The sequence below is a fragment of the Pantherophis guttatus genome, chromosome 3, assembly GCF_059756535.1.
Source record: "Pantherophis guttatus breed Tessera chromosome 3, ASM5975653v1, whole genome shotgun sequence".
Classification (NCBI taxonomy): domain Eukaryota; kingdom Metazoa; phylum Chordata; class Lepidosauria; order Squamata; family Colubridae; genus Pantherophis; species Pantherophis guttatus.
The window spans coordinates 121798211-121818586 of NC_142065.1; the positions used below are offsets into that span (position 1 = coordinate 121798211).

At 45.3% G+C, this 20376-nt stretch overlaps 1 protein-coding gene across 13 annotated transcripts in view; it reads left to right on the forward strand.

Annotated features, from left to right (window-relative positions):
- KIAA0232 (KIAA0232 ortholog) overlaps positions 1–20376 on the forward strand; it is a 102714-nt gene that overhangs the window by 18036 nt on the left and 64302 nt on the right. The window lies entirely within an intron of this gene.

Here is a 20376-nt window from a genome sequence, read left to right on the forward strand (position 1 = left end):
GCTCTAAGGGATCCTGACCTGTCTGAAGATGAGGATTCCGATCTACCAGACACCCTGGCCTTCACAGGCCTTTTTCTTGTGGGGCTTTTTAAATCCTTGCTTCGCAAGGCGATAGTCACAGCTGGGTTGCAGGACGAGGGATCCTCTGAACAAGTTGACTCCCAGGGTAAAGACCATGGGATTTTTTCAGAGCCGGTTTTAAAACAGCTATTCTGGCTCCCAAGCTTTTTGGGGACATTGTTCAAACTCAATGGACCAACCCTGCTACGCTCCCAGCTCTTCAGATAAAAAATTTTATAACATGGCCCCCACATTCAATCAGCTGCTTCAGGTTCCTTCAGTGGATCCATCGATTGCAGCTTTACTCTCCCCTGCGCCATACACAATAGGGGATCCCTCCAAAGTTCTCAAACCTGGGGACAAAAAATTTGAAGCTTCTTTCTGTAAGACTCATCAGGCGGCCGCCTGCGCCATTAATACAGAAACAGCGGCCTCCTTTTTAAATCGTTCTACCATTTTATGGCTGCAGCAACTACAATCTAAATTGCCCCCCTCTGAGGTCCGTCTTCACCAGGACCTTAATAAGATCCTTGCTGCCACACAATTCTCTGCAGATGCGACACTCAATGCTGTGAAATATAGCTCCAGGGCCCTAGCTTCCACCATCACATCAAGGAGATTTTTGTGGCTTAAGTCTTGGTCTGCAGTTGTCAGAGCCAAGTGGCGTTTGGCTTCACCCCTACTAATAGAGGACAAGGACAGGCGCAAGGTATTACCTTCGATTACCAGGAGGGCTGTTAGGCAGGCTGCCCCTTATTCACGCAGACAATCAGTTCGCTTTACCCCTCAGGAGGGGCAGTCTCAGCAGCGCTCGTTCCTACAGGGACAATTCCGACAGCAGGATAGGCAGCCATTTCGTTTCAAGGGCCACCAGGGTGGCTCTCAGAGACGACCTTTCCACGGAACTGGTGGCTGCTAGTTCCGTAAGCAACGATGACACATTGGCTCCCCCCATAGGAGGTTGCTTGAGCCTCTTTGCAGACCAGTGGGCAGGAACAACAGTGGACTCCTGGGTTCTCAGCACCATCAAATTCGGTCTCCGGTTGGAGTTCCTGTCCCCGAACCACTTCATCCCATGCCCAGTCTCCCGAGACCTCGCCAAGCGAGCTCGCATGGAGGAAGCCATCCAGCACCTCCTCACCATCAGAGCTATAGAGGCAGTTCCTTTGAATCAAAGGAGACTGGGCTACTACTCCATCTCTTTGTGGTACCGAAGCGTTCGGGGGCTGGAGAGCGATCCTCCATCTAAAAAACCTCAACTCCCACTTGGTCTACAAGAGGTTCAAGATGTGTTCCCTCAAGTCCATCCTCGAGGGAATTCTTCAGGGGGACCTTCTGGCCTCGACCGCCTTTCTGAGGCCTATCTTCACATTCCGATTGCCCGGCCGCATCGGAAATACCTCAGGTTCAGCTATGCGGGGAGGCATCTACAATACCGTGCCTTGCCATTCGGTCTGGCTTCGGCTCCCCACAGTTTCACAAACTTGCTAGCTGCCCTGATTGCCCACCTATGGTTAAAACCGGTAAGGCTGCAGGCATATCTAGACGACATATTAGTACAGGCACCCTCTCTTCAGAGGGCTCGAGATGACATACAACTGACTCTTCACACATTAAAGACCCACGGCTTTTTGGTCAACTTCCCAAAAAGTCAATTAGAACTAGTCCCTAGTCTGATACATTAGGAGCGCTTATAAACACCACCACGGGGGAGGTCTCCCTGTCTCACAACAGAAAGGTAGCCATAAGGGGACAAATAGCCCAGATACTTCGGGAGCCCAAGGTCCCTCTGGCAACCTTGTAATCGCTACTAGGAAAGATGGTGTCGTGCCTCCAGATAGTACCCTGGGCTTGTCTCCACCTTCGCAAGCTCCAGTGGTTCCTTCTTCCCTTTCAACGGGACAAGTTGTCAAACTCACGAGCCCACGTTTGGGTCCCTCTAACTGTTCGCCACTCCTTCCACTAGTGAACGTCCTCCACCCGCGACAAGGGGACGGTATTCCGGGAGCCCCAGAGAATTACCATCACTTCAGACTCCAGCGTTTTTGGATGGGGGGCTCCCCTCAACCAACAGGTGGCATAAGGTCGCTGCACTCCCCAGGACCTTTTACACAACATCAACTAGTTGGAGCTACAGGCCATTCATCTTGCCCTGCTGCCCCACCTTGCTGTGAGTGACGTCGAGTTGGCCACGCCCACCCAGTCACATGACCACCTAGCCACGCCCACTCATTCACATGATCACCTAGCCACGTCTACCTAGCTACGCCTACAAAACCGGTTGTTAAATTATTTGAATCCCACCACTGACTACAACCTACTACAACATATAATTCCAATTGATAATTTATATTGTGTTGACTATAGTGCTTGATATTTAGTGTTAGCCCAAGTTTGATACAGTAGTGATTCTTTAAACCAGCCAGATCTGGGCATTTTACAGACCCTGAGCTACATCCAGCTGTTTGGCTGTCCCTGTCCAGCCCACATGAGGTCAATCAGAAATCAATTGTAAATAAGTGTATGCCATGCATGCAATATAAGTGCATAGCTTTTATTTTGAAGGTGACTGCTATTCTTTTTTCAATTTATGTATGTGCCTGTATGTGTACCTTTGTACCTGCACAGCCCTATTGGTTTGGTCCTCCACAACCTATTTCTTTGGCTTCCCAGTTTCTCAGGTGGCCCCTTGGGAACATTAATTGCCCAACCCTTTTATAAACTGATATAATATATACAATATTTATTTATTATTTATTTATTAATTTAATTTGTATACCACCCTTCTCCCAGAAGGGACTCAGGGCAGTGAACAGCCAAAATTAAAAAAACATACAAATACAAAAGTTAAGATAATATGTTTAACTATTTAATTAATTAATGACATTAGAAAATGTAGCCTACATGATACATTCAAATCCCTGGTTTTGTAATCTATATTACATTCTTTTTTTTCTATGTTCCCTATTCGCTTATCTATAGCTTTTCTTTAAAGTGTATAATGAAAAATAATTTTCAAAATAGAAAAAATAAAACGTAAGGAAACATTTCATGAATGGATTATCCTTAGTCCTGAAATTTATTATAATTAGTGTTGTGATAGCTTCCTGCTGGTTTCCAACAAACAAAACCAATGGGAAAGCTGGCAGAAGTCAGAAGTCCCAGGCAGCTCAGAAGCAGGTGGGCAGGTAAGTGGCTGGTGCAGCGGAATGAGGGAGGTTATGCTTGTGGCTGCTGCATCACAAACACAACAAGGCCCAAGATGGCTACTTCTGGGCGGGAGATGTTGTGCAGGGGCAGGTGGATGCTGTGGTCACATGGAAATTTCTTTGAAAGTTTGCTATGGGTTTTATGGTATTTTTTTTAAAAATAGCACAATTCCTACTATATCAATTATTTAATTAAAGAATATATTATTTTCTTTTGTTGAGGTAGCAATACCTATAATGAAATAATTATTGGTAATCCTCTACCATCAAGATTTATTTTTATTTATTTATTTAATATTTTTATATTGTACCCAGCTCATTAGTGAAGTGACTCTGGGTGGCTTACAAACACTTGATTTTTGTCCCTTCTCATCTCTTTTGAACATGCAGTAAAAAAAGGTTATCAAAGTCACTTTTCTGCTTTGGTATTTGTATATGTTATTAAGACATCACCAATTTCATTTGTATAACTAGCATATCATCTTTTTTCAAATCGTTCTTGTAACTTGGCATTTTAAAATCCACATTCAAATCAATTTCATTGTTATCCAGGATAGCTTATTCCTCTTCTATGACATCATTAATAACTACCCATATACAGTGGTGGGATTCAATTTTTTTAACAACCGGTTCTGTGGGCGTGGCTTAGTTGGGGGTGTGGTTTGGTGGTCATGTGACTGGGTGGGCGTGGCTAACTGGTCATATGACTGGGTGGGTGTGGCTATCTAGTCATGTGACTGGTAGGCGTGGCTATCTGCATAGGGACTACAGAGGGCTAAAAAAAGTCATTTCTGACTGGTCCTCGCACTTTTGACCGGTCCTCGCACTTATGACCATCCTCACATTTATGCCCGTTGCGGCATTCTTAACAACCATGTCACTCATTTCACAACTGCTTCTCTTCACCAAGGTGACAAGATAGGGCAAAAACGTAAAATGTGAGGACAGTCGTAAGTTCGAGGACTGGTCAAAAGTGTGAGGACCAGTCAAAAATAACTTTTTCAACCCTCTGAGTAGTCCATATGCACAAAAGGACTACCCAGAGGGCTGAAAAAAGTGATTTCTGATAGGTCCTCGCACTTTTGACCGGTCTTCGCACTTATGACTGGTCATCATTTATGCCCATGGTAGCATTCTTAACAACCGTGTCACTCATTTCACAACTGCTTCTCTTCACCATGGTGACAAGATAGGGCAAAAACGTAAAATGTGAGGACAGTCGTAAGTTCGAGGACTGGTCAAAAGTGCGAGGACCAGTCAGAAATAACTTTTTCAGCCCTCTGAGTAGTCCATATGCATAAAAGGATACAGCAATAGAGAGGGATGAAGGAAGGGAAGGGAAATTAGAGTAGGAGTGAGGGTAAGAGAGGGAGGAAGAGAGGAGGAGAAGGAGAAAGGAAGAGGAAGTAGGGAGGAGAAGAAGAAGGGGAGGAAGAGAAAGTAAGAAGGAAAGAAAAGAGAGAGGTGGTAGGTTTGAGGAGAAAGATTGCTGTACAATAAAAAAGATGAAAGGGAAGAAAGCCAACCCCAAACAAATATAAAGATATTAAGATAAAGAATGAATTGTTAAACTTTAAAGAATAAAAGAGAACAAATATGAATAAATAACAATAATTAGAAACACACATACAAACATACAACGTATTTTCTTTGAACAGAGTATTTGGCCGGTTCACAAATTTAAACTGTTTAGTCATTTCAATTAAATTTACAATTTCTATATTTCCTTTTTGCCATATTTATTCCTTATCTATTTTTGTAAAAAACCAATATTACCCTTCATCCTCATCTCTAATCTTAATCAAATTCAATTTTTCCCTTCTATTCTATATTATACCCCTTCCCATTATCATCTATTTTTATATCCATCCTCACATTGGTTAATTATGTAATATTACAGTTGTTTAATATAAATTCAACATTTTAATATAAATCAATTAGTTATATAACTACCTTTTTTGTATATTAATCAATATGAACATGAATATTCCAATTATTTCCATGCAATCCAATTTCTTACAAATCAATTAATTATATTTACCAATAATAATAAACCAAATAATTTCCCCCATATATTCCTCCAAACCTATTAACCATTTCTGCTTTCAACACAATATACAATTAATAGTATCTCAATTATTACAATTCCCTAGTTAAATAGAGCTTTTTTTCTTTTGCGTTTTAAAATCTTGAACTCTCCTCTTTTGCCCTAAATTTCCCATTGTTTGCACCTACCTTTTTTGGTGAGGAAAAAGAAAAGAAATCTGCCTGGCTAATTCTCCAACGTTGCAACAACAGCAAAGCCAACAGCCTGCTTTACTTTCTGTTTCGTTTTTCAGCATAGCTAGGGGGGAAAAAATCAGCACTCTTTGCAAGCAAGCAGCAGAGCCCTGAGCAAAACAGCTGAGAGCAAATCAGCTGAGGGTTGGGAGCCGATCTAATCAAGGGCTAATTAGCCTATGCTGAAGCTCCACGGGCCAATAAAATTACAAAAAAACACCGAACCATTTGTTAAATTGCTGGCTCGCCCGTCCCTCGCCCACCACTATTTATTGGCAATAAATAGTGGTGCGGAGGGGCAGGGCAAGCCAGCAATTTAACAAAGGGTTCGGCTGAACCCCCTAGAACCGGCAGAATCCCACCGCTGCCCATATATGATATCAGCATTCTTAAAATTGATTTCTGAGTCCATTGATCAACAATATCCTTCAAAACATCCACTGTTAAAGTATTTTGTTCCATTCTTTGTTAATAAGTTGAATGTAAATATTCTTCTCCTTTAAATCTTTAGTTTCTTCTAGTTCCTTCTAGCGTTCAGACTTTCAAAGTCCCATCCTACCTTTTTTTCAAACAATACCACTTTTCCTTGAGAAGGATTTTTATAATATACCGTATTTTCCGGTGTATAAGACGACTGGGCGCATAAGACAACCCCCTACTTTTCCTGTTAAAATATAGGGTTTGGGCTATACTCGCCGTATAAGACTACCCCTCTTCCAACGCACACCAAATAAAAATTAAAAAACATCAGATTTGATTTCAATATGGTAATTTTAATTCAAATGCTTATGACATGCAGGTACTTAGCAGGAAAACTGTCACTTATAAACATAAGGCTGTTTGTCATCAAACATGTAAACATAAAACAGTGTAATTGGATTAAACTTTTCCTAATTCACTCTAAAGCTGAAAGGAAGGATAAGACAATAAACCCATGGGAGCTGCCATGCTGTTTGTTTTCTAAGCTGTCAACCAAACTGGAACTGATGATGATAGGAGGAAGATAACAAACAATAGAGAGCCAGTGCCGGGCAAGTCCCTGGCGAGTCAGCAACGCCCATCATAACTGCAAGCTATTTTTACAGGTTTTGCTGGTGTGACAGTTTCCCTTTAAAAGCCTTCAAAATCCTCCTGTTCGTCATCTGATATCATAAGTACATCAATGACATCTTGTGATACATTTGTAAGGCAGTCATCATATGGATCTAATTCCGTATCAAATGGTGTGGTCTCAGCTTCGGCTTCCTCTTCATCTTGCCACAAGTAGTCGTCCTCCATACCATCTAATGAATTTGATATGCCACACTTCTTGAAAGACTTGATTACTGTTTCTGCATCAATATCATTCCAGGCTTTTATGACAAACTTGCACAAAACATCCAACTGTGGAGCATGCATGTTTCCTCCTTTTGTGAATAACCATCCACTCATTCCACTGTTCTCGAATGCGATCTTTAAATGGCTTGTTTAGGCACACATCCAGTGGCTGTACCAACGATGTCAATCCTGCAGGAATAACTGCCGCATCTGTGTTTATTCTTGCAAGCCTTTGCTTGGTGCTGGGAGTTAAATGAGCCCTGAACATATCCCACACCAGTAGACTACGTTTTTGAATAAGTCCACCTGGTCGCCTGCTCCATACATTATCAAGCCATAGCTTTACCCCTTCTTCATCCATCCAGCCTTTTTCATTCACATGTACAAAACAACCAACAGGGAACTTTAGTTACGGCATTGTTTTTCTTTTAAAAATAATCATTGGTCTCAGTTTGGAGCCATCAGCTGTGCATGCTAGTACCACTGTAAAACTGGACTTCTCATGTCCTGTTGTTTTAATTAAAATTGTTTTTTCACCTTTTGGATGGACAGTTTTATTTCCAATCATATCAAAATTCATTGGAGTTTCATCCATATTTCCGATACTACTTAACGCATAGCCATGTTTATTGCGCTGTTTTATTACATATCGATGGAAACTATTTACTTTGGCATCAAGATCTGCAGGTAATTTTTGTGCAATTTTTGTCTTTTGCCTCAGTACCAAATTATGCCTTTCCAAGAATCTAGTACACCAGGATACAGTGGCCTTAAATCTGTTGCTGTGATCTGGGTTGGATTTGGCCCACTGAAGTGCAAACAAACGTATTTTATTTTGTGTCACTACATAACCGTTTTGGCGATGCTTATTCACCATGTCTGCTACACGTTTTTCGAGTTCTGGCCAATGTGGGGTGCCTCTTCTTAATGCACACTTACCCCTTGGCATACTCTTTAAGGCTTTTACATTTGCTTTCCAGTCCCGAACCATCTTTTCTGTTACTCCATATTGTCTTGCAGGAGCACAGTTATTATGTTCCATGGCAAAGTTTACAACTTTAAGTTTAAAACTGGCTTCATAGTTCTTTCTTCTTGCTGTGGAGCCATGATGGGGTCTTGACTGTTAGCTATTTGTATACTGTACTGTATGTACTGTTGCTGTACTGTATGTATTGTTGCTGTACTGTAGAGATACCTATGAGCCAGGCTGCACATCTGCCTGTCAACGTAATGGGCTACGCTACGTGTAGTGGCAAGAAGGCTATTTTGTACCAGGTTTTTTTCCTTCACCCATGCAGCCTTGTCGAGATCGGCACAGCTTCATGAATCTGAGTTGCTGGCGCTGACTGATGACGCTACGGAAGCACCGACAACATTGACAGGAAGCTGTGCCGATCTAGTCAAGGCTGCATGCTGCTGAATGCTGGAACCAGCTGGTTGCTGAGCGGAGCTTCACCCAGGCATCTAGGGGGATATTACCGACGCTCCAACTTCCCCAGCTGACCCCCACTGATGGCGAGCCCCACCGGTCTGGGGCAGTTGGAGCGTCGGTAATATCCCCCTGGATGCCTGGGGGAAGCTGAATGCTGGTGGGGCTCGCCATCAGTGGGGGTTCATCAGCAGCATGCAGCCTTGACTAGATCGGCACAGCTTCCTGAATCTGAGTTGCTGGCGCTGATTGATGACGCAACGGGACTGCCGACAACATTGAGGGGAAGCTGTGCCCCTTCTTGCTTCTACGTCCCTTTTCTCCCACAGGCGCTGCTGGGAGTTGTAGTCTAAATGCAATGTTAGGGATGGGCAGGATTGCCAATGAAACTGTACTCATTCCCCACGAGGTATTGCTCTGCATTTCCCCACTTCTTCCGGGCTTGCAGGCGAAGGGTGGGAGTGCGCAGCGCACTTTCCTGGCTTGGCGCCGATCCGGACGGCTGCAGAAGAAACTGGGCACCAGCTGTCATGTCTTTTCTGCTGTGCGGGGTTCGGCACCTGGGCGCCCGGGGTTTAAGCCTCCGGGCTGGCCCGCGCTGCTCCAGGATGTTCGCTTCGGGCTCCTTGGAATCACCGCCGGGTGGTTCTTCCCATTGGGGCAATGGTGGGTGGCAGCGATCGGCGTTCCCTTGGACTGCGGGAGCCACGGTAGTGCTGGCCGGGCTGGGTCTGTGCGGCGGGCGAAGATGAAGGAGCAGCAGCAGCAGCAATTACAACCGGAAAAGCCGTGGGGAAAGGAGGACGAGGAAGATCTGGCAAGGCTGTGCGACAGTTTCATGGCTCCTCCGGTGAGCGGATTGCGAGAGCTGCGCGACCGGCGCGGAGACATGCGAAGTCGCATGGAGCTTCTCATCATGGAGACGCAGAACCAGGTGTGCAAGGCGCTGGCCCAGGTCGACCGCAGCGCCGCTTTCACCGTGGACCGCTGGGAAAGGAAGGAAGGTGACCCGAATTCCGGGGTAGAGTGGGGACGCGTTCCTTTCTTGGGGGCCGCGCACTGCCTGGCACCTCTTGTAGGTTGGAACTAATTCGGACTACAGCTTCCCCTCAATGTTGTCGGAGCTCCGGTAGTGTCATCGGTCAGCGCCAGCAACTCAGATTTGGGTACCTGGCGTATAAGACGACCCCCGACTTTTGAGATGATTTTCCTGTGTTAAAAAGTTGTCTTATACGCCGGAAAATACGATATTTCAAATTTTTATTCCAAATCCATCTCGACCTTCAATCCATTTTTAATTTTCCAAAATCAACACACTAAACATACTTTTTCTGTTAATTCCAAAAGGTAATATTTTTTGAGTCCTGAAAATCATATTTAAAACTTTATTTAAGGAGGAGACTTTCCTAGTGAATGCAATAAAAGCTTGGTGTTGCCAAAGGTTCTTGATATTTCAAAAGCAGCAAAAAATAGTTCCAAAGGTAATTAAATGAGGCTTCCCTAACTGTGAGCTTAGATGGAATCCCTTGACCTAGCTGCGCAATATAAGTTGACCACAGAGTCCTTGATTCCTGAAAGTCCAGAAAGTGCAAGGACAATCTCATGATTTTTCCTTTCTCCAGAGAGGTTTTGCTGGCCATTATCCAGGATGCAGCTGCCAATCTCAACCATAAATTCCAACCCACCAACAGCGATGTCTAGCTCACTATGGCTTCAATGGAAATCTCTATTCTATATTTCCTTTTTGAGGGATCTGAATAGATATTGGAATAACATTTTAATATCCTGATCCTCTTAATAGACTGTGTCTTCTCATGTGATCCTATTCACAATAGCTTATATTTATGCTGCTACGCAATAGTGAAAAGGATTTTGATAATTTTTGAAAAGGGTACTTTGCTACAGTAAAGGTTCAAGTGAAGCACACTCTGAAAAATCTCTTACAGCCCCTTCTAAGAGTAAAACCAGTACTGGGAAGACTGTTGTGTTTATTTTTATTCATTAAATCAATTTATTATTTATTAAATCAATCAATTTTCCAGAGTGCTGCTCCCACTGTCCATAGCTGGGATCTTCCCTCAGATCTTGACATTAACTGAGTGAGAACTGATCAAACTCTCCCTGTTAAGGCACGCCTCCAATCCCATAATCCTCCAGTCTATCACTCAGTTACTTACAAGAGCTGAGGTGAATTTCTTTTTCTTTTTCTTTTTTTTTTGAGGTGAATTTCTGAGCTGTGGAAAATAGGATTTATTTATTTCTTGTTTTAAATTACTCTCCCTGGTTTCCGTTTAGGCTTTTCTTTTACTTTTGATTATTATTATTTTCTTGTCCGGGTTGATTGCGAGTGTCTGGCTGCTATCTGCGTGTGGTGAGTCCGGGGATCCGGGCCGCCCACACCCCAGGGAATTGCAGCCGCCGGATTCCGACTCTTCGGGGCGGATCCGGCTAATTTACTTCAGCCGTGAACGTGGGCTGGGCGTGCAGGATTGCCGTTATCGCCACGACTCTTTTCTCAATTATTGGCGGCTCCGGGGTTGTGTCACCTTGGTGGTGCGCTCCCCGAGTATATTTCTTTGAATTGGCAGCATTGGACTGTTGGCGCGCAGGCTTGCCGCCATTGCTTCAATCTGACAGGAGTCACCTTTGCCGAATTCGGAGGAGCGTCACACCTGCGGTGCACCCTCCGCTTCGTATATCTTCTAGTGGCTGGCAGTGAAACTGTGCTGAGGTACTTGGTGCTCTTCAAACGCGCCTTTGTTTAACTTCTTGTTGGCGTGGGATGCTTTTCTTTGGCTCCTGGGCTGTCATTTATCACAGACACCATTTTGGTTCTCCTTTACTTTGCGGCCGCCATTTTGCTCCCCACAGCCCCTGCGGCGTCTGAAAGGCCTCCTGCATTTGGCTCGCCCTCCTGTTTGACAACCAACTCGTGGTTTTTGTGCCATCTGGCGCTTTTCATTTGGACATATTTCCTTCTGAGGGCTAAGCCGTCCGTGGTGATCAGAGACAGTTGCTGTATATAGTTAGTTTACAAAAAATAAATAAATTAAATTAAATTAAAAAAAAAGAAAAAAGAAAATTGTTTGACGCCCCTACCTCTATCAGACTCTGAGTCTGCAAGGCGCCATGGCGGACTATTCATTATCGTCAGACATGGAGCCTGAAATGAGCCCAGAACACAGGCCTTCCAAGTGGGCAAAGAAATCCTCAGGGAAGCAGTCTGAGACCTCCAGCCGCAAATCCCATAAGCCCAAGGCGTCCAAGGGCCTTGATAAGGATGCACAACGCCATCATAACACCCTGGAGCGCCAATGGGACAAGGCACGGCGCGCGGCCGTGGCAGAAGTGGGCCTTGACACCAGCATTACCCAACATGCTGCCTCGACCTCTGTGGCCGGAGTCACTCCTCCTTCAGAGTCTCCGGCCTCTTCACCTGACCGCGACCTGCAGGAGCCAGCACAGACCGTACAGCCGCTAAGGCTTACCAAAGGGGTGTCCCAGTCGTTGCCGGATGTGTCGGGAGCGGGTTTGGTTTCTCTGCAGAGACCTTCACGCGGATTGCCTGAGGCCACCTTTACACCAATGGCTGCTGGCCTTCGTGGCCCGGATGGGTCTTCTGCTGCAACACCGCTGGATTTCCAGACCTTTCTCTCATCGGCCTTTTCGTCCTTTCTTGCGGCTGGTCTTCAGCAGGTGGCGCAGTTTCCACCACAGAACTTGGTTGGGCAGCCTACTCTTCAGCATCAGCAGCCTTCATCCTCCCATGTTGCAAGGACGGCAACCTTTTGTCTTCAGTCCGAATCAGATCACGCTGACGAATGCCCGGAAGACATTGATTTCTCAGATGATGACAATTTGCCTCCGGACAATCCAACTTTTACAGGGCTGTTTCGCCCGTCAGTGTTCAAATCCCTTTTGCACAAGGCTCGACTTACAACCAACTTGGGCACCCCTGGGGTGGACTCGAGTGCCTCGGCATCCACGGAACATCACGATGCTCTGTTCCACTCTTCCAAGCCGGACAAAGATGTCATTCCGTGTCCCAGGCTGTTCCTGGATGTACTACAGGCCCCCTGGGGTCAACCTGGTTCGCTTACCTCGCCCAGTACCCTTGACAAGAAACTGTATTGCGCCACACTGGAACTTGAGGACCTTTTGGCCCTTCCAACAGTAGATGCTCCGGTAGCAGCCTTGTCTTTCAACTCTGTTGTTGACTCTGATTCGTTGGACGGGCTGAAGGCGGAGGACCGTCGGGCGGAACTGGCCTTTCGCAAATCGCATCAGGCCGTCTCCTGGGCGGTCAGAACCGCGACTGCAACTTCTTTCTTTAACAGAGCCTCGCTTATATGGCTGGAACAACTTCAACAGCGTCTCCCTCCGGAGGAAACTACTTCATCAGGATATAAATAAGATTGTTGCTGCCACCGAGTACTCGGTGGATGCTTCGTTGAATTCGGTGAAGTTTGCATCCCGTGCCTTAGCATCCACTGTCTCCTCCAGGCGTTTGTTCTGGCTCCGCCATTGGAAGGCTGACCTTAAGGCTAAGTGGAGGCTGGCATCTGCTTCCTATAAGGCCCCTAACTTGTTTGGACCCGCCTTGGAACCGCTGCTGATAGAGGACCGTGACAAACGGAAGGTCCTTCCGCCTTCCTACCGCTGTACCGAGAGATGATACACTCCATACAGCCAGCGTCAGACTTTTCGTCCCTTCACTGGCACTGGCGGCTCCTTTTCACGCAGATCCTCGTTTTCTGGGCCCGACCGTCCTCAAGGAAGGGATTCCTTTTGTGAACGAGGCAAGTTCCAACAACAAGCTAAGCGTACCTTTTGTGGCACCAACTACAAGCAGTCCCGCAGAGGCAAATGACTCGCTTGTGACGGGTCCCATTGGCAGGCGACTTCAACTCTTTCATCGCCAATGGGCCCGTTCAACCATGGACTCTTGGGTGCGGCGCACCATTTCTTCAGGTCTCTCTATCGAATATGTGGGACTCCGTCTGAGTCGCTTTGTGTCCTGTCCAGTACCAACCTCTATGGATCGCCACCACCTGATGTTGCAGGAAATTGCCCACCTGCTTCACATCGAGGCGATAGAACCAGTCCCCTCCGCTCAACGCAGGTCAGGTTTTTACTCGACTTTTTTCCTGGTGCCCAAAAGCTCGGGGGGCTGGAGAGGTATCCTGAATTTGAGACTCTTGAATCTGTCAGTCCTGTACCGCAGGTTCAAAATCCGATCGATACTGGCGGAGGTACGGCAAAGGGACTTACTTCAATCGGTGGATTTAAGAAAGGCCTACTTGCATGTTCCGGTGCACCCTTCTCTGCTTGGGGGGCTTCACAGACAATTTCTGAGATTCGAATACGCCGGACAGCATTTCCAGTATTGGGCGATGCCATTTGGCCTGTCCTCCGCGCCGCGCACTTTTCATGAAGCTCGTGGCGGTGGTGGCAGCCACATTAAGGCAACATCTGGTGCGAGTGATGTGCTATCTTGACGATGTTCTAATACTTTCATCGTCACTCGATCAGGCATCACGCGACAGGAGTCTCGTTCTGGATGTTTTCCAATACCATAAATCTCGAGAAAAGTCACCTGGTTCCAACCACGAGACTCATTCATCTGGGAGCACTAATAGACTCTACCAGAGGGCAAGTGTTCCTGTCTCCAGACAGAGCTCAAAGCATCATCGACCTGATTCTTCAGATTCAGGGCCTGGAGAAGGTCCCACTGATCCTTCTGGCGCAACTGCTTGGGAAAATGGTGTCCTGTTACAACATCGTTCCGTGGGCACACAGACACTCCCGAGCATTGCAATGGTTCCTTCTCCCATTCCAGCGATCGGGCCACTCCTCATCGAGGAGGTACCGGGTGTACTTACCTCCTCAAGTCCGTCTGTCTCTGACCTGGTGGATGTCTCCATCAATCCGCGAGGGCTGCAACTTTCTAGAGCCAGAGAGGCTTACCTTAACATCAGACGCCAGTCTCCGAGGTTGGGGGACGCGCCTCGGCAATCTTGTGGCACAGAGTCAGTGGTCCCCTGCAGAACGCCTCAGCAGCATAAATCTGCTCAAGCTACGGGCAGTCAGGCTGGCGCTTCAACACTTCAGGAGTTTGGTGGAGGGCCGCCACCTGCTGGTCCTCACGGACAATACAGCGGCCAAAGCACATATAAACAAGGAAGGGGGCACAAAGTCCAGGACGCTAATGTTCGAAGTGAAACATCTCTTCAACTGGGCAGAGCGTCACCTACGCTCGATCAAGACGGACCACATTTCGGGGATGGACAATGTACAGGCCGACTGGCTCAGCCGGGAGCAGATCGACCCGGTGGAATGGCAGCTCCATCCTCGTCTGTTTCACGAGATTTGCCACCGGTTCGGGACACCAGAGATTGTTCGCCTTTCGGAAGAATTCTCAACTGCCTCACTTCGTGTTCCGGTATCCGGACCCATCGGCGGAGGATCGCAACGCTCTCAGGTGTCAGTGGCCAAGAGGACTTCTCTATGCGTTCCCGCCCATCCCACTGCTGTCCCGAGTCGTGAGGAAATTGCTGTTGGAGAAGGCGGACTTGATTCTGATGGCTCCTAATTGGCCTCGCAGGGCCTGGTACGCCGACCTCGTCGCCCTCTCTGTGGTACCGCCTTGGGTGATCCCAGCTCACCAGATATGGCTTCACCAAGGGGCCGCTTGTCATCCGGAGCCCCAGTGGCTCCACTTGGCCGTCTGGCATTTGAACGCATCATCCTAAAGAAGGCAAATTTGTCAGACAGTGTTGTTGGAACCATACAAGCGGCCAGACGTCCTTCCACGTGTCGTATTTATGAGGCTTCCTGGAGAGCCTTCTGTGCTTGGGGGGCTTTGAGGCATGTGGACCCCACTTCTGCGAAAGGGGAAGAGGTTTTGGAATTTCTGCAGGCGGGCCTTAAAAAAGGTCTAGCTCCCGCGACATTATGGCATCAGACTGCGGCACTATCCACCTTATTGAAGTGCCCTCCCTATGATTCTCTCTCCCACCATCCGCTTATTAGAGGTTTTCTTCACGGCGCTACAAACTTGTGCCCGCCTCAGGTTCACAGATACCCGACCTGGGACTTGCCGCTTGTATTACAGGCCCTGACGTCACCACCCTTTGAGCCTCTAGCGACGGCCTTTTTGAAGCATCTGTCGCTTAAGGTGACGTTTCTTTTAGGCATCACCTCTGCCCGGAGGGTGTCAGAACTCTCGGCTCTATTGACTCGGGCGGATCTTTGCCTGTTTCGAGATAATGTAGTGATTCTGAGACTTGATCCTACATTTGTCCCAAAGGTGAATTCCCTTTTTCACAGGGTGCAGGAACTCACCTTGCTGGACTTCTGCCCGTCCCCTCGGAACTCTACAGAACAATGCTGGCATAAACTAGATGTTAAACGAGCACTCTACACATATATTCGCCGGACTGCCACCTTCCGTCGGACGGAGGCCCTTCTGGTCTCATTCCACCCGGCCTCTATGGGCCAGAAGATATCATTGACCACGGTTGGCAGGTGGCTCAAAGTGTGTATATCCTTGGCGTACAAGTTGTCGGCGAAGCCACTTCCGGGGCGCATTCTCCCGCACTCCACCCGTAGCGCGGCCACCTCTGCAGCGTGGGCGACACAGGCCTCTGTGGAAGACATCTGCCGTGCTGCTATGTGGTCGTCAGTGTCGCAGTTCATACGTCACTATAGGATTGACTCTTATGCTTTGTCAGATGCCTGCTTTGGTCGACGAGTCCTTCAGAGCGTTATTTTGGCCAGGGGTTCGGAGGCAGCCAATCTCCCGCCCTAGTCCTTTGAGCTTGGGTATGTCCCAGCTATGGACAGTGGGAGCAGCACTCTGGAAAACGGACGTTGACTTACCTGAACGTCCCTTTTCGGAGTGCTGCGACCACTGTCCATTCCCCCCGTTTTGTGTTCAGGTGTTTAAGTTTTCTTTCAGACTGCCTGCCTATGTTCCTGCCTGGAGAACTGTTTCTTGTTGCCTTACCTGTTGGATTTCACTGTTGTGCCTTGCTGTGCCTTCGTGATAGACTGGAGGATTATGGGATTGGAGGCGTGCCTTAAAAGGGAGAGTTTATCAGCTCTCAGTTAATGTCAAGATCTGAGGGAAGATCCCAGCTATGGACAGTGGTCGCAGCACTCTGAAAAGGGACGTTCAGGTAAGTCAACATCCGTTTCACAAATGTGATTTTGGCAACTAACCACACATTAAAATAATAAAAATATGCTAGCAGTCCCATTGTATTAATTCCCAATATGCATCTTCCCATCAACTCCTCTCAGTTTCTGCTTTCAATCTTGTTGTTGACTCATGAGGAGTGCTTCTTTGTGGTTTGCCCACTTCTAGCTAACTTCCTTTCTGGGAAGGAATGTTGCCCAGCTTCCTAGGATGGAGGAACTACATTCCAGAATAGTAGGAGACAGCCCAGTTTAGATAGTTTATATGGGAGAAAAAGGCTCAGAACGGCTCCTCCCTAATGATTCCCAGAATACATATTTCATGGAATAAGTAAACTGCTTTAGTTTGACAAGGTTTCTGTCTATAGGTGAGGAACAATAAAAGAAACTGCTTAGAAGAACGTCAACCTGTCTTCCTTGGGTTTTTCAGTCACTTACTGACTGAATCCCTCTGAAAATAAAGTAATATTTTCCATTTCATCTTCAAGTTCCGAGATCTATGGCCATTGGTTTTTTATTAGGAAATGATTTAGCTTTAGGAGATTCTCCCCACCTCCATCACCTCATATCAATTAAGTGTCTATTTTGCACTGGGTAGGTTACTGAATTGTGCATCTAGTGATTTAAATAATTATTTGCATTTCTCTGTGCGCACAGGCTCTGAAGGTGAAATGAGATTTGAGCTATCTTCAAGATTGTGTAAAATTCCAATATTATGCAATTATGACTTTCAACCATGAGTCCTCTGTCAATTCCTTAAACTGCTGTGCATGATGCCAAAACCACGAGTTTCAAAGTCAGTTCTGTTATGTTTTTGAAACTATAGCTTCAGATTTCTGAAGAAACTTCTAGGCTCCTAGGCAACCACTGTGATTTCTAGCATTGGCACAATAAAGCTGACAAAGAACTGGGTTAAGAACAGGTAGGAAAATAATAAGCACCAGAAAAACTGGCATTCCATTGGAGACTCCCTTCCCTGGAGACATAGAGACTAGTATTGTGTAATGGGTTTTTTTTTTTTATATTGGTATAAGGTATCCTTTCTTCCTAACAGCTCAAAACTATCCCAGTTGCTGCTTTAGGAATGTATTGAGAGTGAAAACAGATAGATATTACTGCACATGTTGGCAGCCCTTTAAAGGGTTTGCAACTATGTATGTTCAAGAAAGTATTCGTTCATTTATTTATTTATTTTATTTTATTAAAATTTATATGCCGCCCTTCTCCCGAAGGACTTGGGGCGGCTCACAAGTATAAAATGACAATAAAAGCAATAGCATTAAATAGCATTAAAAGTCCAATTTAAAATCCCACAGTTAACTAAAAAACCCAACCAGATCAGGTAATTTGAGTAAAAAGCCAGGTCTTAAGATCTTTGCAGAAGGAACGGAGATCAGAGGCTGTCTGGAGCTTGGTGGGTAATTCATTCCAGAGGGTCGGCGTGGCCACCGAGAATGCCCTCAATCTGGGGGCCACCAGCCGACATTGTCTGGCTGATGGCACCCGGAGGAGGGCAGCCCTATGTGACCGCACTGGGCGGTGGGAGGCCGGTAGGAGGTGGTCCCGCAAGTACCCTGGGCCCGTGCCATGTAGGGCTTTATAGGCGAGGTTCATGAGGCATGAGGTTCATGAGGCATAGGTTCATGAGGCATAGTTGAAAGTAGCAGGTTATAACAATATGTTGGACACCCAGACAGCCCCTGGTAATGTCCAGCAGCACTCACTAATTTATCCCATCCATATCCACCACCAAACAAGCATTTATTGTCTTTCAGTGCCTTCATGTGGTTTACCTCTCTGCTATTATGTTGAATTTCTTTGCTGATTTAGCTCATTTCCCAGGTGATAAGCTCCAGATGACTATTAATAAGATTTCTGATTGATAAATAGTCATGTCAACTGATGCACATGAATGTGCAGTAATAGCAACATTGGATGCAGCAAAATCTTTTGATATACTGGAATATGACTAGATTGTAAATATATTTTTCTATTGGATTAAAATTGTTGCTCTTTATTCCAGGAGTGTCCAGTTTCTCCATAGCCAATTAAGAACAGCTGTCCTTTTTTTCCTTCAAAAGTGGTAGATATGCTACACCAAAGCAAGCTAATTTAGCAGCTGCAAGTGGCAGGAACCTGAAGGGTTCACCAGAACATTTTATCGGTCCATCTCATGGGTAGACCAATCTTGCTGAATAGACTTCAAAAGCAGCCTATATACATCTCACTTCCCTAAGACTAGATATTTATCCAGACATTTATCCAGACATCCATTGACATTACAGCCTCAATATTTAAAAGTTCATTATGCTAGTAATATTTATATCCTCACTAATAAATGACATGGAGTATCCCCAGGATTGCAAATCCTGCAGTAATTTAAACTCCATATCAATTTGGCCATTGATTTCCCCAACCTTTTTCACCGGTCAGACTATTTTATGGGGTTTTTTTCGCTTGAAAATTAAGAAAATTAAGATTAAGTGATGCCAGGATGGATAAAAATAGATGGTTTTTTTTTAAAAAAAAATTAAAAATCAGATTTTTTTTATTTTTATCAAATTTATTTTAATAAAATGCTTTTAGAGTAAAAATCTATCTAAAGATAGTTTTCTATTTAAGATACATTAATAATTTAGTTTATTCAGCATAAAATGGAGCTTAGTTATGTAGCATGAGGCTGTATATTCTGTAATTAAGAGCCTTGGTAGTACAGGGGTTTAAGGCACCCTGTTATTAAGCTGGTTATTAAGACCAGCTGCCTGCAATTACTGCAGGGTTCGAATCTCGCCAAGGCTCAAGGTTGACTCAGCCTTCCATCCTTTCTAAGGTAGGTAAATTGAGGACCCAGTTGTGGGGGCAATAAGCTGACTTTGTATAAAATATACAAAAGGATGAAGGCTATTGCTGAGCACATTGTAAGCCGCCCTGAGTCTTCGGAGAAGGGTGGCATATAAATCAAATTTAAAAAAAAAATTACATTTGTTTGTAAACTCATTCAATGAATTCAAGCTCTGTAATCTAAATAGGAAACCTTCATTTTGTTTGCAAATAATAATATTAAAGATTCTAACTACCAGCAAGAATGAATCCTTACATTTAAAGAACACCTTTCATTTCAGATCCATCATGGCAGCACCTGCTAGTGGGCATCCACTCATCTGCTGCCTGTCATGTCCCTCACCTTGTTGTGTCACTGCCATATCACCCGCCATCCCATTAAAGTGAATGGGACTGTCAGTGAGTCAACAGCGGGTCAGAGGAGGAGCCGCTACGGGACAGAGATGACAGTTACTCCAAAAAATTATGATTTAAATCGAGTTGATTTAAATGAAGCCTTTTTACTAGTGATTTAAATCATGATTTAAATTGTGATTTAAATCAACTTGATTTAAATCAAATCCATCCTGGGTGGTGCTTTGTGTGTTAGCATAAATCTTTGCATACGCTATATTTATTTAACAAAAAGATTTGGGTTGTTCTATATATCATTAAAATTGAAGGTTGTCTTAGATTATCTGAGACCATAGTAATGGAGGCACATGGGAGGTTTTGTGAGGGGCAAGTAGGTTTTGTTTTTGCCTTTTTTTAGACTTCTGTTCTTTTTGGATAGTACTTGTGCAGTGCATGCTTTTTACATAACAGCTTGCTTGCAGAAAACACATTTAACAGTAGGGCTGCAAATGCTCTGGAAATTATATGGAAGAAGTGTTTTCCCATAAATATAACATCTCTGTTATTCTTTGTACCAGTCAGACTTTCAGGTTTTTGTATGAGCCTGAAAAAGGATCTCTTTAATAGTAAGTTAATTCATCTGCCCAATGAAAATAAAATGAATGTGTGCGTCTTTAAGTGAAGTGTGGGGTACCTTTAGGGTGGAAA